Consider the following 17,335-nt stretch of genomic DNA (forward strand, 5'->3'; position numbering starts at 1 on the left):
CCCCCTTTGTATCTTTTACGGTCATTTTAATGGAGTTATAGGATAGGGAGTAAGCAAGTACTTATGCTTGGCCTGTCATCTTTAACATTTGACTTGTTATTATTGACCATTTTGTAAACTGGGCATTTGTACGCTAAAATTTATAAAACACATTTTAATATAAAATATATAGGTGTATGGAGAAAGTTTTGAAAGTATTTACCATAACATGGTAAACAGAGGTTATGTTTGATGGTAGAATTATGAGTAATTTTATTTTTTTTTGCTTATCTGTATTTTCTAAAATTTCCATAGTAGGCACTATTATTTTAGCAACACACATTATAAACCTAAGTGTTAAGTGTTGATAATAGGAGTAATAGTTAAGATATTTTCTGTTATCGTCTCAGGAAAGAAGTCTGCAAATTCAGGAGACCCTTGGCATTTGAGACGAAAGCGCAAGTTAGGTCCAGAGACCCCTGAGAATCCTGAGATTTGAGACCAGCATTAAGTGAAAGGGGAATAGGCGAGTTTCTGGACTGATTTAACAAAATCAGGCTTATGATTTTGTTACATGCTTCACATACAACCCTAAGAGGCAGGTACTATTTTCTAAACTACCAATTAAACATATCAGGCCCCTTCAGATTTGCTCCCCACTGATAGTTGAAACCCAAACTGCTAAGCATCTACTGAAGGAATCATAAACCAATACCACCAATACCAATACAAGGAGCTAGGTAGTTAATGAAAATGACAGAAGTGGACAAGGTGTCTAAGCCAGTCTAGAAAGCGTGTGCCAAGCCCAAAGTGGTCAGCTGCTATCCAGGTATTGCTGAATGTTGGGTAGGGCTTCCATTTAAAACTTTTCTTTAGACAGTCTCTTCAATAAATGGTGCTGGGAAAACTGGCTATCCACATGCAGAAGAATGAAATTGGATCCTTTTCTCATACTATATGCAAAAACCAACGCAAAATGGATTAAAGACTTAAAAGTTGAGACCTAAAACTGTAAATCTACTAAAAGAAAATGGGGGAAAACTCCATGATGCTGGTCTAGGCAATGATTTTCTGGATATGGCTCCAAAGTCACAGACAACAAAAGCAAAAACAGACAAATGGGATGGCATCAAACTAAGGCTCTGCACAACAAAGGAAACAACAAAATGAGGAGACAACCCACAGAATGGGAGTAAGTATTTGCAAACCACACATCTGACAAGTGCTTAATATCTAAAATATATAAGGAATTCAAACAACCTGATAGCAAGAAAACAAATAACACAATTAAAAAATGGGCAAAGGACCAGAATAGATATTTCTCGAAAGGCGCAGAAATGGCCAAGAGGTACATGAAAAAATGTCCAGCATTACCAATATTTAGGGAAATGCACTTTAAAAACACAATGATACATAACCTCACCTGTTAGAATGGCCTTGATCAAAAAGATGAATGATAACAAGTGTTGGTGAGCATGCAGAGAAAACAGAACTCTTACACATTGTTGGTGGGAGTGTATATTAGTACAACCATTATGGAAAATGCTATGACAGTTCCTCAGAAAACTGAAAATAGAACTACCATATGATCCAACAATCCCACTTCTGGGTATATATCCAAAGGAGTTGAAATCAATATGTCAAAGGGATATCTGCATTCCCATGTTTATTACAGCATTATTCACAATAGCTAAGACATGGAACCAATTTAAGTGTTCATTGATGGATGAATGAATAAAGAAAATGTGGTACATAGACACAGTGAAATACGATTCAGCCTTATAAAAGAAAGAAATCATGTCATTTGTGATAATATGGATGAATCTGGAGGATATGATGCTATGTGAAAAAAGCCAGGTACAGAAAGACAAATACCACATCATCTCACTTACATGTGGAATCTAAAAAACTCACAGAAATAGAGAGTAGAATGGTGTTGACCAGAGGCTAGGTCATGGGTGGGAGGGAAGGAATGGGGAATTGTTGACTGAAGAGTACAAAGTTTAAGATAGACAAGAATAGGTTTTGAGAGCGATTGCACGGCAGGAGGACTGTGTGTTTTGTTGGGTCTGCACATTGCTTCATGAAAATTTGCATTGGTTTCCAACATTTAAAAATTGAGAAAGTTTTTATTAAAATGTAGTTTCAAGTTCTCCTTCCAAACTCATGTTCTATATGAAGTTATAGAATAGGCAAAACTAATCTATGGTGATGGAAATCATAACCGTGACTTCAGCCCTCTATATCCACAGAAGAGTGGTGCCAGGACCCCACAAGGATATCAAAATCCACAGATGTTCAAGTCCCTAGTTGGCCCTCTCTATCTGCAGAACCTGTGGATACAAAGGGTCAACTGTATATTTTAAAAAAACTAAGAGTAAATTTCAAATTATAAAAACCAGGTAAGTAAGCAGGTTGGTGGATATGTTAGCTTGATTTAATAATTCTCCATTGTATACATATATCAAAACATCACATTGTACCCATAAATATACAAAATTATAATTTTTCAGTTAAAATATTAGTCATAATTTTAAAAAATTTTCTTTATATTGAGATTTCTTTTCTTTTTTTTTTTTTTTGAGATGGAGTCTCACTCTCGACTCACTGCAACCTCTGCCTCCCAGGTTCAAGCAATTCTCCTCCCTCAGCCTCTCAAGTAGCTGGGATTACAGGCATGTGCCACCACACCCAGCTAATTTTCATAATTTTAGTAGAGACAGGGTTTCACCATGTTGACCCGGCTGGTCTTGAAGTCCTGACTTCAAGTGATCCACCCACCTCAGCCTCCCAAAGTGCCGGAATTACAAGTGTGAGCCACCGTGCCCAGCTATATTGAGATTTCATGTACACATAGTGAACTATACAGATCAGTATATGGTTTAATGAGTTTACTGTGCATTTCAGGCTACTAGAAATAGAATCTTTCATTATCTAGAAATTTCCCTTCTGTCCCTACCCAGTCAATCTCTGATGTGTCGGCAACTATAGTTCTGATTTCTATCACCATACATCAGTTTTGCCTATTCTAGAACTTCATCAGGAACATGAATTTGGAAGGAAAACTTGAAAATACATTTTAATAAAAAATTTCTCAATTTTTAAATGTTGGAAACCAATCCACATTTTCATGAAACAATGTGCAGACCCAACAAAACACACAGGTTCAGCTATGCTCAACAGCAACACAACCACTTTGTGTCTGGTCTGCAGTATCAACTAAGAATACATTTTGCATAAGTTTATTATGATTTCTTTCATGACTATTGGTTTGGGTGCTACCTGACAGTTTTTATTCTTTAGCAACTAGCAGCACATTTCTTAGAACAGGAGAGGCAGACTTATCTTCAGGGCAACAAAGAGAAAGGGAAACCGAAGCCCTCTCTGCAGCCAGCCTTGGGGGAAAGGAAGCACAAGGGGAGGAATGGGAAGAGGCTAATTTGGAGAGGAAAGGAAAGCTGGGGGGACTATCCAGGAGGTATAACAAGGAAGAAAGAGAACACGGGCTGCTGCTGTTTCAACTAAACAGTAAGAAACTCCATCTTCACATCACCTTACAAGTATCCCACTGAAAAGGGGCCCTGTGTGATCTTTAGCACCCTCTCAAACTCTTGTCCACTGCTCCTTTCCTTGCTGTGGTCATTTTCTTTGCCTTCCCACCTTGTCACTCTGCTCCAGTCACATGGACTTCCTTGCTGTCTGTTGTTGTTGTTGTTTGTTTGTTTGTTTGTTTTGAGACAGAGTCTCACTCTGTTGCCCAGGCTGGAGTGCAGTGGTGTGATCACAGCTCGCTGCAACATGTGCTTCCCACGTTCAAGTGATTCTGGCACCTCAGCCTACCGAGCAGGTGGGATTACAGGCATGCGCAACCATGCCCAGCTAATTTTTGTGTTTTTAGTAGAGATGGGATTTCACCATGTTGGTCAGGCTGGTCTCGGACTCCTGGCCTCAAGCGATCCGCCCGCTTTGGCCTCCAAAAGTGCTCGGATGATAGACGTGAGCCACCGCAGTTGGCCTCCTTGCTGTTTTATGAACATGCCAAGCACTTGTCTGCCTCAGGGCCTTTGCACTGGCCAGGATGCTCTACTCCCAGATAGACTTGTAACTTCCTCCTTCACCACCTTCCGGTCTATGCTCAATATCACTTTCTCAGGGGAAGCTTTTTCTGACCACCTTCTTTCAAAAATTTCACAGCCAACACCTCTACCACCTTCTTTCTAGATGTATTTTTATCCATAGCACTTAACACTATCTAACCTACATGATGGTTTACTTCTTTATTTTCTGTCTCCCTTCCCCTCTTCATAAGAATGTAAGCTACATGAAGTCAAGGGCATGGGGGAACTCATTAGATATTTGTTGGATAATGAGTGACTCTAGGAAGAAAGGAAGGAAATAATAAAGCAAGAAAGGAAGCAATGAAAACCCTTGTTACCTTTGAGATTGTTGTTAAAAGTGTTCAATAAACAGGCACTGGCTAAGAAATTTTTACCATTTCTAATTATTTTGCAAAACTGTAATGCTTTTTGGAAGTAAAGATTTAAAAAGCAAACTAATAATAATCCTAAGGACTAGCACAACACTATTCTTATTATCTTAAGAAACTAGATGTATGGAAGGATACATTTTTATTTATAAACACATAAATGGGCCATTTGAGTTTAGTAATAATTAAGTTTCCATTAGAGTTGAAATTATGACAAATCTACCTTATCCTGGTACATTTCTTCCTACTTTAATTCATTTTAAGAAGTAGGTCAGGAATAAATTATGACATAACAAAACAGCAAGTGCCCAATACTACTAAATCTTTGGGAACAACGATCAGCAATAAACATATAAAATGACTCCAATCCTAGAATTTTGTTTTGTTTGTTTGTTTACTGGCAATGAGTACAACCAGCTCTAGGTGGCTGGAGAGGTGGGGGCTGAGCTAGTTTTGTAGGTCTGCATTGGATTTTTCACATCAGGTAAAGCCTACTCCTCTGAGATACAGAGGTAAAGAACTTTACTGCCAGTAGCTTTCCACTCCAGGAAAAAATATGCTTCAACCTAAGCTGTGATTTAGAATTAAGTCAGGCCCTGGGATTGGCCAATGCTGGATTAGACCAAGTGTGTCCAGGCTGCCAGTTCACCTCTGGAGACAGCACTGCATGCCCTGTGTATGGAAGACTGCAGGGAACATGAGGGAATCAAGGGCCATAAGCCCACATTTGTCAACACGGAGCAGGTGGGATATGGTGATCTGCCTGCATTTTAGCAAGCTTGAGAACAGGCTTATAGCAGAGATAAGACTAATCGAGAAAGAAAAGAGAGAAATTAAGTGTAGCTCCTGGTAACCCACGTGCCTCTTACCCTTGTCAGTTTTTCTTCCTTAATGCCTTTCCATTTTTGGTCAACTCATGTCTGTCTCTCTTACCGATTTGACAGTCACATATACACACTGTTTTTTGTCTTCTAGGTATTTTGGGAAATGAAAGGTAGTAGGAGATTAAAAGAAGAGTAGGGTAAACAAATACCTTTCATGGATTACAATTTAGTAAGTCCTAACTCCAAATTTAAGAAGAATTTTCCAAGTGTGAAAATCTACAGAATTTACAATGTAATGGCAACATGATTAGGTCCCAAGAAATAATTAAGGTAAACAATGTGCTCTTTTTCTCCTCTCCCAGTTCTGGTAACTCAATAGTCTTCAACTACTTGAGAAGGTGTGAGGATCATTTTTTATCTCAGTTTGGACATTGAAGTTCACATTTCAGCTACGATCAAGTTGATCATGCTTATCCCCTGCTGACACCTTTCTTCCCCACCTCAACAAGTCACAGATCACTTCAAGGAGAAAATTTCAAGAGGCTATTAAACACTGGCATGGATACTCAGAGCAGAGATGTTATCGTCTCTGGGGACCTTTAGGAACAGCTGATCATCCTGGATAGGCAGAGTTACACCTAATTCAGTCCATCAAAAACTACTGGGTGCTGCAAAGTCAGCAATGCATTGTGGAAATATCAAAAAGGTGAGCAGGCACAGCAGCTCCCCCTGAATAACCTGAAATGGCTTGATCTGGACTGCTTCTGAGAAAGGCATGTTTAGGTTTGGTTACCACAGAGGAGGCGCAATGCTGGGCCAGGCTATGTTTAACAGGGACTCTGTGGGCCTGCTTTCCATCGTAAGATGACACAATCTTAGAATCAGTTCTTAGCAATCACTTAACCCAGTGATTCTCAATCCTGACTGGACATTAGTATTTGCTGGGGTTACTTTTAAAAAATAAAGATGCCTGGGCCTATGCCAGTCCATTATCTCCTCCCCACCTTCATCACTCTTTTTTTTTTATTTTCTTTGAGACGGAGTCTCGCTCTTGTTGCCCAGGCTGGAGTATAGTGGCGCAATCTCGGCTCACTGCAACCTCCACCTCCTGGGTTCGATTCTTCTGTTTCAGCCTCCCGAGTAGTTGGGATTACAGGCATGTGCCACCACGCCCGGCTAATTTTTATATTTTTAGTAGAGACAGGGTTTTGCTGTGTTGGCCAAGCTGGTCTCGAACTCCTGGCCTCAAATGGTACACTCTCCTCGGTCTCCCAAAGTGCTGGGATTACAGGTGTGAGCCACTGAGAATGGCCCACACTTTCACTATTGAAAACGATTGTATTCTGGAGGGCCATGAGGGAGGGGACAGGTCTTTTTCAAAATCTAGGGAATACTAAGGACTTTATCCTCAGAATAAATCTGATTAATAATTAATCAGAATCTCTGTTGGGTTTTTTCCTAAATAAACTCCCAGGCAATGCAAATGCAATGGAATTATACATTGGTTGCTGAGAACCACTGGTCCCATAAAACACCCTCATTTTATACATAGAAAAATTAAGGTCGAAAGAATTTAACTGACATGTGACTTGCCCAAGATCATATGCCTGGTTAGTGGCAGAGCTTGGCTTAAAACCATGATCTCCATTAATTTACAAATCCAATAAGCATCTATTAAGTACATTCTAGGGTTGTTGGCCCACCACCTAGTTGCCACTCAAGAATACTGTAAGTTAAAACTGGTTGATAGCTAAGGATATCTTAGGCTGATCCTGATCCAAGTTAAAAGGTAAGTGTAAGGTGCGATGGTTCTGGCATTCTGTCTGATACTTTTCTTCCAAATAGTGGTGTGTGATTTAGACCTCTGGAAATTTTGAGGAATCCTTTGATCTGGATAAAATCCATCACTACCTCTGACCCACTCTCCTATTTACTAGTTCCAGGGGGCCGTCTACTTACGCAGATCCAATGTGCAGCACAAAAGTCAGGACAGGGGACAAGATCCCCCGCTGGGAGCTCCAGTGCAGTTCACTGAAGCCTTGATCACTGAGGCTGAGAGCAGGAGAAGGGAGAGCTCGCTCCTTGGCCCTATGTATAGAAGAAGAAAAGGAAGTTAATTCAGCAGTTGTTGGTTTGTTTTTTTGAAAGAAGCTATGTCCAAAATATTTCTTAACGCTGTCCTTTCATTCCTAATACCAACCCACTCCCTTCCAAGGCACAGCTACTGCTATCACAGTGGCTTATATGGGATAGACTAATTATATATAATTATATCTTCTTCCTAAGGGTGAACTGCTAGGATGTGAGAAAGATATAGTTCAATTTTTGAACTCAACCATTCCCATATGTAGCAATTCATGAATACAAGTTTGCATATGAGAAATTGTGTCCGGAATGGGGCATCATCAGTAGTGGGAGCAAATCCTCTTAGAGCACTTGCCTTGAAAAGAACAAGAAAAGTAGAAAAATGAGAGACTCATAATGTTCAAGATAAGAGTTGATCTTGATCAATTAAAAACTTAATTAGGCTAATCTGTCTTTAGTCTTTTACAAAGAATATAATTATTCCTTCCCATTCACAGAATACTTACTCAAGGGGCCATGTATTTATTCTATTTGAAAGTAAATTAAGTCATATCCACTCAGTTTGTGAATTTACCCACATTGCTTCATTTCCCTTTCCCTCCATCTACCTATCCTCTGACTAATTCGCTGACCCGTTCTGAAGCGAGCTTTCATAACCTGGGCATCAGGAATCCTCTGAAAGGTGTACAAGATTTTGAATGGGTGAGCTTTTTAATTTTTTTTCTGGGGTAAGTCCCTAGTGTCCTCCAGATTTTGAAAGAGTCCTGTCCCCCTCCTTCATAATCCTCTAGAATACAACTGTTTTCAAGGGTGAAGGTGGGGAGAAGATAATGATGTTGATAGTTGTTGGTACCTACAATAAAACATTTTATGAAGTTGGTCCTGGAACTAGTCTTCAAAAGAAGGATTAAAAGAGTTCATAAAATTGGATCTATCCTCCAACAGAATGGACTTACATAAAATGTACTGAGTCACAAAATGATTAAATTTATCCATGCTGTGTCTTTTGTGCAAGATTTCACTAGTTTGAAACCAAAAGAAAGGAAAATCATCATATTTTTCTTAACTTTATTAACTTAATGATAATGAGAACACCTGGAGATACGGACGTACTTCCTATTTATCATGATTTCCCTAGAAAACTGTTTCACTTGGGTTACTAAAATGCAGACTACCTGCAACGGTAGAAAAATTATGATACCAGGGGGCAACACATGATATTTAGAATGAGACGAAAACTCAACTGACTTTGATTGTCAATTAAATAGGCAGTGCACACCTGCATCTACACCTCACAAGGCAATCCATTGATTGTTAGAAACTTCCTCAGTCTTCCATTCTTCTGTTCTTAGCAAAGCGCCTCTATGCGAAAAGCACTCAAATACTTGTTGGATTGAGTCAATTCTTTTGGTTTCACTCATAAATTAATGAGGAACGTGTAACTCTGTATAGTTTCAGAGTAGTTAAAGAGAGAAAAAAAGAAATGCTACATAAGAGAATTGGGGCTTCAGGTGTTACCTAATAGACTAGAAAGCTTTCCAAGAGTGCACTTAAGATATGAGCTATAGCAACCTTACCTAGGGAATTCTTCACCCTAAGTTTCTTTCTAATGCAAATTAGTTTGAATTTCTCTCTCCTCCCTCCTGTCCTCTGCCTGAAAGTCTTCTGATACAAAGCAATACTACCGTAATTAGAAAGAATGCCTGACAAAAATACATTTTAAATTTCATTTTCAAAAAGGTTGATACTTCGTATTGCATACTCCGAATTCCCCTGCATTTCTATGCTGTAAATTCCTAAACTTTAGATAATACATTTATATCTAGTGCACATTGTTCAGTTTTCAGATAGGAAAAAGCTAAATCTCAGTCTGTGCCCGCAAAAAGTTGCTATTTTTTTGTTGTTTTAAGAGTCTCCATGAATGTTGTTTAAATTCTAGAATCCACAGTACTCATCGAAGCTAGGAAAATAATTTTGCCCACCCCACAGCGTATCTGAGGCTTTCTTCACAGCTAGCTGATCGGATCCTTGCAGCTGTTTCTTCTGTAGGTCTCGGAGCTCATTGAGAACGTCCAGCACGCCTTCCCGGCGGGGCCCGGCCCAGGTGCGCACTAGATGAGGCAGTCAACCAAGTCAATTGGCTCCCGATCAACTAAATCTCTCCTAAAAATAAACACTGCCGTGAGCTTCGAGAGTCCAGCGTGTCAGAGCCTCTATGATGGCAGAGCACCTGCCGCGATGCCTGATTGGTAGGGAGAAGGACTTCCCGGGAGGCGGCCAATACCAAATTTTAGGGCTGTTAGGCTCTGAGCAGTCTCTTCGTGACCGGATAAGTCAGAGACCCGGGGTTTGAGCCTTGTCCGGCGCTGAGCGGAGGGCCCAGTTTCGGGACCACAGCCTCGCTCCCTGGGAGCTCCGGGCGGCCAATGCCGGGCAAGCCCAGCCCGGCACAGGAGGAGGCAGGACCGGTCTCCGGAAAGAGGGCCAGAGGCAGAACTGAGGGCCTGGATTTGTGTAATTCGATTTGGATACAAACAGGCCAGACCCAAACTGGAAACGGTAAAGGGCTGGATTAGCACCGAAGGGATTCGAGGAGGCAAAAGTGAAGTAAAAATGCTGTGTGGAGCTGCAGAGGGCAAGGGGACAGGGGTTGCAAAGGAAAGAGCTTCGTGAGACTTTCTCCTTCCCGGCGTAGAGACCTGCAGAGTGCAGGCAGGTCAGCCCTGTCACCTGTTCGTTTAGGGAAAAAGCGCGACATGGAGCCCGGGAGACAGGGGCAGAGGCGGTGACAGCGAGGGCCCCTGCTCGGGTGGGCCCGCGGGCCTCAGCTCAGCCCCCTCCCGAGGGACAGCGACCCCCGGCACCGCGGCCGCCCGCGCGCACTCACCAGCCCGGGCTGCCCTGGGCGGAGCCGCCCCGCCGCGCTCCACAGCCGCTGCCTCTTTGACGCGCGCGCTGCCTCCAGGTGCGGCTCTAGGAGGAGGCGCCGCGGGCAGTGCCGGCCGCGCCCCGCGACTCCCGGTAACCCGAGCCCGCCCCGCCCCGCTAGGGCCAGGCCCCGCCGCCACCCTCCGCGCTGGGACGCCGGGGCGCGGGCATCCCTGCCCCCTACGGGTCTCTTCCCAAGCACCTAGAACTTTCCAAAGCGTGCTTGGAATTTAGCACCTTGGTCGTCGAGCCCCGCAAATGTACTCTGATGAGACCGGCTTTCTTCCCCTACCGCCCAGGAGTTTCTCCAGGTGGCATTCCTGTCGCCTTGAGGTGGAACATCAGTAGAGGCTCGAGGCTGAAGCAAGCACAATACACAAGGTATAGCGTTCAAGTGGAAGACATTGCATATTATGATTTTAAAATGAAAAAAAAAGACAAAAAACCTGACTTATCTTTTCAACTACAATCATTATAGAGACTCCGATTCGTACAGGAACATTTCGAAAACAGGAAATCCTGAGGACAATGTGAGTATGAGTTTTTTTTTTTTTTAATTTTCAAAAATCTTTGATGAACTGCCTTTGGTTAACACTTTGTTTGCAAATATTGACTATTTATTGCACGACAAGGCAATGCATGATAGGTTATTTTCTGGGCATTTAAGTTAGAATTTATAAAACAACTTTTGCTTTTTATTAAATAGAATAATGTAACATGTTACCCCAAGCTGGGAGAATTGTTTGAGCCCAGGAGTTTGAGACCAGCCTTGGCAACAAAGCGAGACTCCGTCTCTTAAAAAAAAAAATTACATAGGAAATAGCGTGTTTTGCATCTAACAACTCGGATACAAGACAGCAGCGCAGCCAGAGTGCCGAGCTCTAAGAGGGTGAGGGGTAGAAAATGATTTCAAATACACACTTCCCTCTGGCTTTATGCCTTAGCAAGGATTATAGTTGGTTCATTAAGAGCATCTTTTTTTTTTTTTTGCTTTGTGCATTTCTGCGCGTGCACACTGTCGTGACACATGTGGCGGACTAGCTGTTTGGTCTTAAAGCTGTAAATGCACGCCTGCAGACACCAGAGGCTTCTGCCAAGGAGACCCCACCTCCAGAACCTAGGCCAGGCTTGGAGCGCTGGTGCTGTTCTTCATCCGAGAGGAAAGGCTAGAGATTCCCTCCCTACTCCACACGAGGGCGATCTCTTCAAGGGCACCAGACCACTCTCCGCGTCCCTAGCTGAGGAAACCAAATTTGCTTTTTTCCACGCTTTTGAACATCTCTAAACAAATCTTAATAGGGTAATTTACTAAGGAGGAGTTAGGCTCCTGGGACGTGCATTTCTGGTGTCCTTCATTTGCCACTTGGCCTTTGCCATCCTATGAAATTATTTTGTCACATACCTGTCTGTAGCCCAGTACTTCTTACACTTTAATGTGCATAGGAATCACCTGCGGATCCCGTTAAAAACGCAGATTCTGATTCAGTAGGTCTGGGGTGGGGTCTGAGATGTGCCTTTCTAACAGGCCCCTGGGTGATCCTGATAGGCTACTGGAGGACCACACTTTGAGTAGCAACACTGGAGACAGTTGGATGATAAACTGGTTTTGCCGGTAGCACCGGGTACCTAATATACTAACACAATAATAGCAATGTTGGTAACACCTGTTCAGTGTTTACATGTAGTAGGCACTGTTCTGAGTATATGTATTTACTTGTATAGATATTGCTATTATTTCTGGTTTAGAGATGAGTTTACTTTTAATATGAGTCTTCCCCACCCGCTACCCCCTTCCCATCCTTGCTGGCTTAATTACATTTCTTTGGTATTAGAATATTAGGGAGAGTATCAGGAAGAACAGCTAGTGGATGCTAGACCTTAATACATAGGTGATGGGGTTGACCTGTGCAGCAAACCACCATGACACACGTTTACCTGTGTAATCTGCACATCCTGGACATGTACTCCAGAACTTAAAAGCGGATAAAAGAAAAAAATTAAAGAATATTAAAAAGATCTGAAAACGTATACTCAGGGAATTTTCTTCCCTCCTTTGTTCCACACATTCTAGCCAATCCTATGTGAGTAAACAACGTAATGATTTCTCATCTATTCTTCCTGTGTTTTTGTAAAGCCACACAGATACTTGTTACATGTTCTTGGCTGCCTGCCTTCCTTCCTTTCCTTCCTTCCTTCCTTGCCTTCCTTCTCTTATTATGCTTTAAGTTCTGGGATACAAGTGCAGAATGTGCAGGTTTGTTACATAGGGTATACAAGTGCCAGGGTGGTTTGCTGCACCTATCAACCCGTCAGCTACATTAGGAATTTCTCCTAATGTTATCCCTCCCCTAGCCCCCCACCTCCGACAGGCCCCAGTGTGTGATGTTCCCCTCCCTGTGTCCAAGCGTTCTCATTGTTCAACTCCCACCTATGAGTGAGAACATGAGGTGTTGGGTTTCCTGTTCTTGTGTTAGTTTGCTGAGAATGACAGTTTCCAGCTTCATCCATGTCCCTGCGAAGGACATGAACTCACCCTTTTCTATGGCTGCATAGTATTCCGTGGTGTATATGTGCCACATTTTCTTTATCCGGTCTATCATTGATGGGCATTTGGGTTGGTTCCATGTCTTTGCTATTGTGAATAGTGCCGCAATAAACATACCTGTGCATGTGTCTTTAGAGTAGAATGATTTATAATCCTTTGGGTATATACCCGGTAATGGGATTGCTGGGTCAAATGGTAATTCTAGTTCTAGATCCTTAAGGAATCACTACACTGTCTTCCACAATGGTTGAACTAATTTACACTCCCACCAACAGCATAAAAGCTTTCCTGTTTCTCCACAGCCTCTCTAGCATCTGTTGTTTCCTGACTTTTTAATGATCACCATTCTAACTAGCGTGAGATGGTATCTCATTGTAGTTTTGATTTCCATTTCTCTAATGACTAGTGATGATGAGCATTTTTTCATATGTCTGTTGGCTGCATAAATGTCTTCTTTTGAGAAGTGTCTGTTCATATCCTTTGCCCACTTTTTGATGGGGTTTTTTTTTCTTGTAAATTTGTTTAAGTCCTTTGTAGATTGTGGATATTAGCCCTTTGTCAGATGGGTAGATTGTAAAAATTTTCTCCCATTCTGTTGGTTGCCTGTTGACTCTGATGATTGTTTCTTTTGCTGTGCAGAAGCTCTTTAGTTTAATTGGATCCCATTTGTCAATTTTGGCTTTTTTTTTTGTTTTAAATTATACTCCTGGGATACATGTGCACAACCTGCAGGTTTGTTACGTAGGTATACACGTGCCATGTTGGTTTGCTGCACCCATCAACTTGTCATTTACATTAGGTATTTCTCCTAATGCTATCCCTCCCTGAGCCCCCCACACCCCAACAGGCCCCAGTGAGTGATGTTCCCCACCCTGCGTCTATGTGCTCTCATTGTTCAACTCCCACTTATGAGTAAGAACATGCAGTGTTTGGTTTTCTGTCCTTATGATACAGAATGGGAGAAAATTTGTACATCTATTTATCTGACAAAGTGCTAATATCCAGAATCTACAAAGGACTTAAACAAATTTACAAGAAAAAAACAACCCCATCAAAAAGTGGGCAAAGGATATGAACAGACACTTCTCAAAAGAAGACATTTATGCAGCCAAAAGACATATGAAAAAATGCTCATCATCACTGGTCATTAGAGAAATGCAAATCAAAACCACAATGAGATACCATCTCATGCCAGTTAGAATGGTAAACAGGTGCTGGAGAGGCTGTGGAGAAATAGGAATGCTTTTACACTGTTGGTGGGAGTGTAAATTAGTTCAACCATTGTGGAAGACAGTGTAGTGATTCCTTAAGGATCTAGAACTAGAAATACCCTTTGACCCAGCAATCCCATTACTGGGTATATACCCAAAGGATTATAAATCATTCTACTCTAAAGACACATGCACACATATTTTTATTGTGGCACTGTTCACAATAGCAAAGACATGGAACCAACCCAAATGCCCATCAATGATAGACTGGATAAAGAAAATGTGGCACATAAACACCATGGAATACTATGCAGCTATAAAAAAGGATGAGTTCATGTCCTTTGCAGGGACATGGATGATGCTGGAAACCATCATTCTATTGGTCTGTATATCTGTTTTGGTACCAGTACCATGCTGTTTTGGTTACTGTAGCCTTTTAGTGTAGTTTGAAGTCAGGTAGCATGATGCCTGTAGCTTTGTTCTTTTTGCTTAGGATTGTCTTGGCTATGTGTGCTCTTTTTTGGTTCCATATGAAATTTAAAGTAGTTTTCTCTTTTTTTTTATTATACTTTAAGTTTCAGGGTACATGTGCACAACGTGCAGGTTTGTTACATATGTATACATGTGCCATGTTGGTGTGCTGCACCCATTAACTCGTCATTTAACATTAGGTATATCTCCTAATGCTATCCCTCCCCGCTCTCCTCACCCACAACAGACCCTAATGTGTGTGATGTTCCCCTTCCTGTGTCCACATGTTCTCATTGTTCAGTTCCCACCTATGAGTGAGAACATGTGGTGTTTGGTTTTTTGTCCTTGCAATAGTTTGCTGAGAATGATGGTTTCCAGCTTCATCCATGTCCCTGCAAAGGACATGAACTCATCCTTTTTTATGGCTGCATAGTATTCCATGGTGTATATGTGCCACATTTTCTTAATCCAGTCTATCATTATTGGACATTTGGGTTGGTTCCAAGTCTTTGCTATTGTGAATAGTGCCACAATAAACATACATGTGCATGTGTCTTTATAGCAGCATGTTTTATAATCCTTTGGGTATATACCCAGTAATGGGATGGCTGGGTCAAATGGTATTTCTAGTTCCAGATCCTTGAGGAATCACCACACTGACTTCCACAATGGTTGAACCAGTTTACAGTCCCACCAACAGTGTAAAAGTTTTCCTATTTCTCCACATCGTCTCCAGCACCTGTTGTTTCCTGACTTTTTAATGATTGCCATTCTAACTGGTGTGAGATGGTATCTCATTGTGGTTTTGATTTGTGTTTCTCTGATGGCCAGTGATGATGAGCATTTTTTCATATGTCTTTTGGCTGCATAAATGTCTTCTTTTGAGAAGTGTCTGTTCATATCCTTTGCCCACTTTTTGATGGGGTTGTTTGTTTTTTTTTCTTGTAAATTTGTTTGAGTTCATTGTAGATTCTGGATATTAGCCCTTTGTCAGATGAGTAGATTGCAAAAATTTTCTCCTATTCTGTAGGTTGCTTGTTCACTCTGATGGTAGTTTCTTTTGCTGTGCAGAAGCTCTTTAGTTTAATTAGATCCCATTTGTCAATTTTGGCTTTTGTTGCCATTGCTTTTGGTGCTTTAGACATGAAGTCTTTGCCGATGCCTATGTCCTGAACGGTATTGCCTAGGTTTGCTTCTAGGGTGTTTATGGTTTTAGGTCTAACGTGTAAGTCTTTAATCCATCTTGAATTAATTTTAGTACAAGGTGTAAGGAAGGGATCCAGTTTCAGCTTTCTACATATGGCTAGCCAGTTTTCCCAGCACCGTTTATTAAATAGGGAATCCTTTCCCCATTGCTTGTTTTTGTCAGGTTTGTCAAAGATCAGATAGTTGTAGATATGTGGCGTTATTTCTGAGGGCTCTGATCTGTTCTATTGGTCTATATCTCTGTTTTGGTACCAGTACCTTGCTGTTTTGGTTACTGTGTAGTACAGTTTGAAGTCAGGTAGCGTGATGCCTCCAGCTTTGTTCTTTTGGCTCAGGATTGACTTGGCAATGCGGGCTCTTTTTTGGTTCCATATGAATTTTAAAGTAGTTTTTTCCAATTCTGTGAAGAAAGTCATTGGTAGCTTGATGGGGATGGTATTGAATCTATAAATTACCTTGGGCAGTATGGCCATTTTCACGATATTGATTCTTCCTACCCATGAGCATGGAATGTTCTTCCATTTGTTTTTATCCTCTTTTATTTCATTGAGCAGTGGTTTGTAGTTCTCCTTGAAGAGGTCCTTCACATCCCTTGTAAGTTGGATTCCTAGGTATTTTATTCTCTTTGAAGCAATTGTGAATGGGAGTTCACTCATGATTTGGCTCTCTGTTTGTCTGTTATTGGTGTATAAGAATGCTTGTGATTTTTTGCACATTGATTTGGTATCCTGAGACTTTGCTGAAGTTGCCTATCAGCTTAAGGAGATTTTGGGCTGAGACGATGGGGTTTTCTAGATATACAATCATGTCATCTGCAAACAGGGACAATTTGACTTCCTCTTTTCCTAATTGAATATCCTTTATTTCCTTCTCCTGCCTAATTGCCCTGGCCAGAACTTCCAACACTATGTTGAATAGGAGTGGTGAGAGAGGGCATCCCTGTCTTGTGCCAGTTTTCAAGGGGAATGCTTCCAGTTTTTGCCCATTCAGTGTGATATTGGCTGCGGGTCTGTCATAGATAGCTCTTATTTTGAGATACGTCTCATCAATACCTAATTTATTGAGAGGTTTTAGCATGAAGTGTTGTTGAATTTTGTCAAAGGTCTTTTCTGCATGTATTGAGATAATCATGTGGTTTTTGTCGTTGGCTCTGTTTATATGCTGGATTACGTTTATTGATTTGTGTATGTTGAAGCAGCCTTGCATCCCAGAGATGAAGCCCACTTGATCATGGTGGATAAGATTTTTGATGTGCTGCTGGATTCTGTTTGCCAGTATTTTATTGAGGATTTTTGCATCGATGTTCATCAGGGATATTGGTCTGAAATTCTCCTTCTTTGTTGTGTCTCTGCCAGGTTTTGGTATCAGGATGATGCTTGCCTCATAAAATGATTTAGGGAGGATTCCCTCTTCTTCTAATGATTGGAATAGTTTCAGAAGGAATGGTACCAGCTCCTCCTTGTACCTCTGGTAGAATTCGGCTGTGAATCCATCTGGTCCTGGACTTTTTTTGGTTGGTAAGCTATTAATTGTTGCCTCAATTTCAGTGCCTGTTATTGGTCTATTCAGAGATTCAACTTCTTCCTGGTTTAGTCTGGGG

The 17,335-nt window shown here is 41.4% G+C and overlaps 1 protein-coding gene and 1 long non-coding RNA gene across 3 annotated transcripts in view; one reads left to right on the top strand and one right to left on the bottom strand.

Annotated features, from left to right (window-relative positions):
• The window catches only part of SLC26A5 (solute carrier family 26 member 5), a 75,952-nt gene extending 65,581 nt beyond the window's left edge, over window positions 1-10,371 (bottom strand). The window contains exons 1-2 of one of the 2 annotated variants that reach the window (XM_055392550.2): window positions 9,357-10,272; window positions 7,249-7,377 (exon numbers count right to left, since the gene is read on the bottom strand). The gene's annotated coding sequence lies outside the window, so the exon portion shown is untranslated. Of the gene's footprint in view, window positions 1-7,248; window positions 7,378-9,356 lie in introns of both variants that reach the window. The other variant, XM_063708692.1, reaches the window with a different exon arrangement.
• Window positions 10,372-10,428: 57 nt separating this feature from the next.
• LOC115935310 (uncharacterized) overlaps window positions 10,429-17,335 on the top strand; it is a 36,722-nt gene continuing 29,815 nt past the window's right edge. The window contains exons 1-2 of the long non-coding RNA XR_008681368.2: window positions 10,429-10,683; window positions 10,781-10,832. This is a non-coding gene — a long non-coding RNA (uncharacterized lncRNA). The remainder of the gene's footprint in view (window positions 10,684-10,780; window positions 10,833-17,335) is intronic.

Source organism: Gorilla gorilla, chromosome 6, assembly GCF_029281585.2.
Source record: "Gorilla gorilla gorilla isolate KB3781 chromosome 6, NHGRI_mGorGor1-v2.1_pri, whole genome shotgun sequence".
NCBI lineage: Eukaryota > Metazoa > Chordata > Mammalia > Primates > Hominidae > Gorilla > Gorilla gorilla.